Source organism: Suncus etruscus, chromosome 1 (assembly GCF_024139225.1).
Source record: "Suncus etruscus isolate mSunEtr1 chromosome 1, mSunEtr1.pri.cur, whole genome shotgun sequence".
Classification (NCBI taxonomy): domain Eukaryota; kingdom Metazoa; phylum Chordata; class Mammalia; order Eulipotyphla; family Soricidae; genus Suncus; species Suncus etruscus.
The window spans coordinates 69,640,115-69,646,605 of NC_064848.1; the positions used below are offsets into that span (position 1 = coordinate 69,640,115).

The 6,491-nt window shown below is 32.9% G+C and overlaps 1 pseudogene; it reads left to right on the plus strand.

Moving 5' to 3' along the window:
• Window positions 1-5,245: 5,245 nt before the first annotated feature.
• LOC126027468 (uncharacterized) lies at window positions 5,246-5,346 on the plus strand (annotated as a pseudogene).
• Window positions 5,347-6,491: the final 1,145 nt, after the last annotated feature.

The window sequence follows — 6,491 nt, forward strand, 5'->3', positions numbered from 1 at the left end:
AACATCACTTTCCTCTACTTGGTAAATATACAGAAGCCAGAACAAATAAAAAGAAGAAAACAAATCATCTACTATAATGCCTTGAACATTTCTAAATTAAAAAGAAAGAGAGGGAGAGGCGAGGTGCTCTTCAGGATCACCTTCATTTAATAATATAAAAAGCAATAATTCAGCAAGTCCCTTAAGAACAGGCATCCCATGGGGCCGGCGAGGTGGCACTAGAGGTAAGGTTTCTGCCTTGCAAGCGCTAGCCAAGGAAGGACCTCGGTTCGATCCCCTGGCGTTCATATGGTCCCCCCCAAGTAAGGGGCAATTTCTGAGCGCTTAGCAGGAGTAACCTCTGAGCATCAAACGGGTGTGGCCTGAAAAACCAAAAAAGAAAAAAAAAAAGAACAGGCATCCTGGAGTCCAACAGACTCAGTCAAATCTCTTTCAATCTCTATTAGAGTGTGTGAATTGGATGAGTCACTTTTCATCCTTGGAAATGTTTTCTCATTTGTCAAATGAGGATGATCTACAGCTACTTCATGGAAAGCACCTTATCACAGAGCCTACACAAAGTATACTCAAGCAAAATTAGTACTCAAAAATTGTTATTATCAGGCTGGAGAGAGAGTTCAGCAGTAAAGGCACTTGCTTGCACAAGCTGACATGTTTTATACACGATTTTCTATCCCTCCAGGAGTGATCCTGAGTGCAGAGCACTAAGCACCATTAGATAATAATAGCATCAGCCATTTATTTCATTTAATATTTATTAAAAATCTACTTTGTGCTAAGCAGTGAGCTAATTGTTGTGAATGTAAAAATGAATGAGACAAGTTCAATGGACTCTGAGCATATTGTTAAAAATATAAATTATATGTGAAAATAATCACAATTTGGCATGGAAAATAATATAATTATATAAAGAAAACTGAATTAACTACATTTTTTTTCTTATTAAAGTGAGACTTCATTTAGAGTTGGTATGAGACTAGTTATGAAGGTTGCCAAACAAGCAAGTGTGAAAATTATATTCTAGGAAGAAAGACACTTCCAACATCTAAGGATCTGAGTGATATTTAGGGGTTTGAAGCTGCAATAATTTTAAACTCAAATTCATTTGCTGAAGCACAAAATCACAAGGTGAAGTTAGAGGTAGAAACTTGCTGAAATAATCTCCAGCTTATCTTACTCACTTTGGCAGTATTCAGTTTTGTAACTGAAATCAAATGAGAGTTGTGAAAGTTTGAGAACACAATGATTATTGGTGTTAGAAATTGTTTGAGTAGTGGCAAAGATTTCAGATATTTCTATTTCATAATTCTTTATCCTTAAATCAGCAGGAGAGAGGGCATAAAAAAGTCAGAGTCAACAACTCAAGGCAATATTGAAGATTCACTAGCAATAAAAAGCTGAACCTTAGAAACCCCAGGGCCTTTTGGTGCCATGATCACTGGTGCCTGCTTGATGTACTTGGAATGCAATAAATCCTATAAGGACACCATGATCTTGGTCAATCTCACTCTACAATCTATTACCTTTATTCCAGGTGACCCAACCAATCTCATTTCTGTTTCCCAAATTTATCATTTTTGCATTATTTCTGAGCAATTGGCCTTGCTTTTCATTTAACCTGGAATGCTTGAAGCTTACTGCTTTGTATAGTTTCCTTCTTTCCATCTTTAAGATCTCAGGTGTCAATATCACCTTTTAGCTCATAGACACTTTCTCTAACAAAAATTTAAAAAAATGACTTGCCTGTGCATGTATGCATGTATATCACATGTATTTTTCTCTGCAAAACATGAGCAAATCTCATAAATATAAAATATATATATATCCAGTTGACAACAAAAAATATATATAGCCACACCCAAAAACCAGCTCTCAGGGGTAACTTCTGGCTCTGTGCTCAGAAATCACTCCTGGCGGGCGGCACGAGGGACCATATGGGATGCTGGGATTCAAACCACCGTCTATCCTGGGTCTGTCACTTGCAAGGCAAATAAGTGCCCTACCGCTGTGCTATCTCTCCTGCCCCAGTCAATTGTTTATTTTGATGCTCTCCATTACCTTTTAAATTTTGTGGAAGCAACATCAGCATAATATACAATATAACTTGAAGCCCACAATATAGTGTGTTCAAATATATTTGACAAGTGATAGAAATTTAGGATTTAGGGGCAGTACTATATGATCAGAAAAGAAGCTAGAAGGGAAATTTTCTTTTATACGAACTGATACCAAAAGGGAGATCTTTTAAATCATGCAAAATTGGCCCTTAATTCTAATTATCCATATGTTATCTGTTTGATTTGGGACAAATTATTTATGCTCAGAAGGTCCCTCAAATATTTTATCTTTGAAATCAAGGTAATATTTATAGAAGTTTTCTCAGATTGAAAAACAATGTAGCCATCTTTCAAACATGTAGGTTTTTTGCCACTTTCCTTTAAAAACCTCACATTTGCTAAACATTTTCTAAACTGGTTCTAATGAAAGGGCTTAAGTGAGTAAAAAGGTCACCCAAATGATAAATAGAGCCTGGAGGTACAACTTGAGAGTAATTTCATTTAGGATCAATGTTTTACATATGTATTCTATCTACTTGTATGGAACTAAGTTTATTCCTGGGAAACAATAAATGTCTAAGGAAGGGTTATTCTTTTGGAATGATCTGCAGGAGTAACAATCTGTGATTCTCACCCAGCTTATATTTAATTTGTTCAAAGAAACCAAGCATTCTTCTGCATCTCAGCTTCCTAACATGTTAAACATTACCATTAGTCCAAGACATCTACTTCTGTTCACCCCAACTTCGTCTACTGATTATAAGATAACCCTCTTTGGTAATTGAGCAGGTGCTACTTGATGCCAAAGATACCTGAAGAAAAGCAGTATCTACTCTTGAAACAGCATCCCATTAATCATATGGAAAAGACATGTAGATCAGATAAATTCCTTTTTAACAGGCAAACACAGGGGATAGGGTGAGTTCTAAAACTATCTGTAACCAGAACTAGGTGAGTGACGCTGTGAGAAAATCATGGTGGATTGTTTTACATTTCATATGGCTTCCCACCAAGCACCCCAACCTCACTGAATTGTTTTCATTCATTTGTTAACACTTGCCCATATTGTTCATGCTTGACTGAATTTGACAACTAATATCACTTTTTGAGAGATTTTCTTTCTCTCTTTAGCCTTCTGTGATCACTGTTATGGAGTATCTCAAATTATTCTTCCCTCTTCTCCCCTGACCCTAAATTCTACTGCCTCCACCCCCAAAAATGGGTATAGTCATGAGAAACCTTTATTAAACAAACAAAAAAACTAAACAAAAGCACCATGACCATAGAACTGTGACTAATAATGGAATTTAGCAATAAGTCAGGTCTTGTTTCATGAGGTTACACTAATAGTTTGGGAACATTTTGCTACTAAAGCTTATGATGAATGTGTCTAGGAAAAAAAGGGCTGCTATTTTGTATGTCCTCTTTAGTTTCAGTGTCAGTTTCAGGCTATTGGTAATGGGGAGTGACAAGCAGGCATGTAACAAACAGTCTTCTTGACTGACAAAAATGAGCTACTATCACAACAGAGAGCTGGTGGTTTGTGACTCAAACTTTACTCACAGAGTGAGCCAGCTGGAGAAAATCATAAATATTTGAATTTCTTCATGTTTACATTGAACACATCAATTATTACAAGATGCTTAGCAATATACACCTAGAAATTAAAAGAAACTCAGGTCTATGTCTTTTGACTCAATTCACTTTGGTAATTTTTTTCATATAATTGCAATCTTTCAAAGAAGTTGCAAAGATGGTAGAAAGCATTTCCGTATATTTTCCCAGAATCAGAAATCATGTAGATATGATTTATTTGCTTTAACACTATTTTTTATTTCTGTGTGTCTGCCCATGCATACATGTAATTTCTTTCTTTCTTTCTTTCTTTCTTTCTTTCTTTCTTTCTTTTTTCTTTCTTTCTTTTTTCTCTTTCTTTCTTTCTTCCCTTCTTCCCTTCTTTCTTTCTTTCTTCTTTCTTTCTTTCCTTTCTTCCTTTCTTTCTTCTTTCTTTCCTTTCTTCTTTCTTTCTTTCCTTTCTTCTTTATTTTCTTTCTTTCTTTCTTTCTTTCTTTCTTTCTTACTTCTTCCTTCTTTCTTTCTCTCTTTCTTTCGTCCTTCCTTCTTTCCTTCTTTCTTTCTTTCTTTCTTTCTTTCTTTCTTTCTTTCTTTCTTTCTTCCCTTCTTCCCTTCTTTCTTTCTTTCTTTCTTTCTTCCCTTTTTCTTTTTTCTTTCTTTCTTTCTTCTTTCTTTCTTTTTTTCTTTCTTTCTTTCTTTTTTCTTTCTTTCTTTCTTTCTTTCTTTCTTTCTTTCTTTCTTTCTTAATTTCTTTCCCTTCCTTCCTTCCTTCCTTCCTTCCTTCCTTCCTTCCTTCCTTCCTTCCTTCCTTCCTTCCTTCCTTCCTTCTTTCTTTCCTTCCTTCCTTTCTTTCTTTCTTTCTTTCTTTTCTTTCGTTCTTCTTTTTTTTTGGATTTTCATCCACACCATGACACTCAGGGTTTACTCCTGGCTATGTGCTCAGAAATTGCTCCTGGCTTGTGAAACCATATGGGATGCTGGAGAATCGAAGCAAGGTCATCCTAGACTAATGCAGACAAGGCAGATGCCTTACTGCTTGCACTACCGCTCCGACCCACATGTATAATTTCCTAAATCATTTAAAGAAAGCTACATATACATGCTATATTCCTAACAATAAATATTTTAGCATATACCTCCTAAGAATATGAACATTTATTTAAATACAATGCAACAAAATATCAATTGGTGATATGTTAGGACTATTATATAATATATAAATCATATTTTTTGTTTTCTAATGAGGTCCTTTATATATTTTCCAATTCAGGATTATTATCTTATGCCTTAGACATTTAGTTTCTTTTAATCTGAAATTTTTCTTTAATTTTTGATCACATACAAACATACACATGCACATAAGACTGGAGAATAATAAATATTCCCACTACATTGAATTAAAAAAACTCCAGGGGATTGGGGGGTGGGGGAGAAAACAACTCCTATTACAAGGATATTATCCTAAGATCTATAAATGTCTTGGATAAAATAATTTTCCAGATTAAGTTGCTAGAACAGAAAAAATAAGCTATTAAAAAGTAGGCAATTTGTGGATAAAAATATAAGAATAGAAAATTAGCACTGTATAAAGAAACCATAGAAAAAATAGTTGTGTGCTCACTTCGGCAGCACATATACTAAAATTGGCACGATACAGAGAAGATTAGCATGGCCCCTGCACAAGGATGACACATACGAAGAGTTCCATATTAAAAAAATAGTTGCTAATTCATAGCACCAAACAATATAAACTAACCATAAGCAGTAATTGAATATTCTTATTTGATGAATAAAAACTAAATAACCTCATTGGCAATTAATGTTTTATATTATATATAAAATTGGAAGATATAAATGAGGTTATGGTAAAGAAAATTATTTTATGACTACATAACTTTCTCCAAATTTAAGAGAAATCATAAACATAGGAATGCAAAATATCTTAAAAGTTCCAACAGAAGAAACAAAGAAATTCTCATAAAGAAATCCAAAACTTTTTAAATACTAAAATAATAGATTTATCCTAGCACAAAACTGAAAGATAGTTCCACATTTGAAACAAATCAAGTCAGAAGAAAGTTCAATAACCTTGTTTAATAATTCAATGAGAAATTCTATTCCAAGTAAAAATCTTACTAGAGCAAAGACAAAGACTTTTCTGAAAAAATAAGTTAAAACTAATGACCTATTAGACCATATGACCTAATGACCATATAAAATTTATTACATATTTTTAAAAGCTGTTCATTCATAGAGAAATAAAAGAAGATAGAAATTTGTATCTAAAGAAAGTAATGAAGTATTTAGAAAATAGTAAATATATAGATCAATATAAAATACACTACTATTCTTTACATTTCCTTAAAATACAATGTTTATTTTTCTCTTTTTTATTTTTATTTTATAAAGACAAAGATGCAAAGAGAGAGGACAAGGTGAAGTTACAGTGGGAAGACAATCACCCATAAACGGAATTCTCATTTTCAGCCAAAAATACATTAAGAAAAATAAAACAAAACATACGCACAATTACTTTGTCCCTCAAGTCCCCAGATTGTATTATATTATAACATTTCTTAGCAGTACACAATGTTTGTGTAATAAATAATAATAATAAATAAATTGTGTAATAAATAAAATAAACAATACAATGTTTTATCAATAAAATAAAAATACTTTTACAAATATAGTAATATTCTAAACCGAAATTGTTTTGTTATATGCATAAATTCCAAGAACACTAAGATTATATATAGATAATATATATATACATACATATATATATATATATATATATAAAATGTTGTCAAGGGGGACAGAAAAGAAGTGAACCCTTCATGTTTTTTACTTTGATGTGAA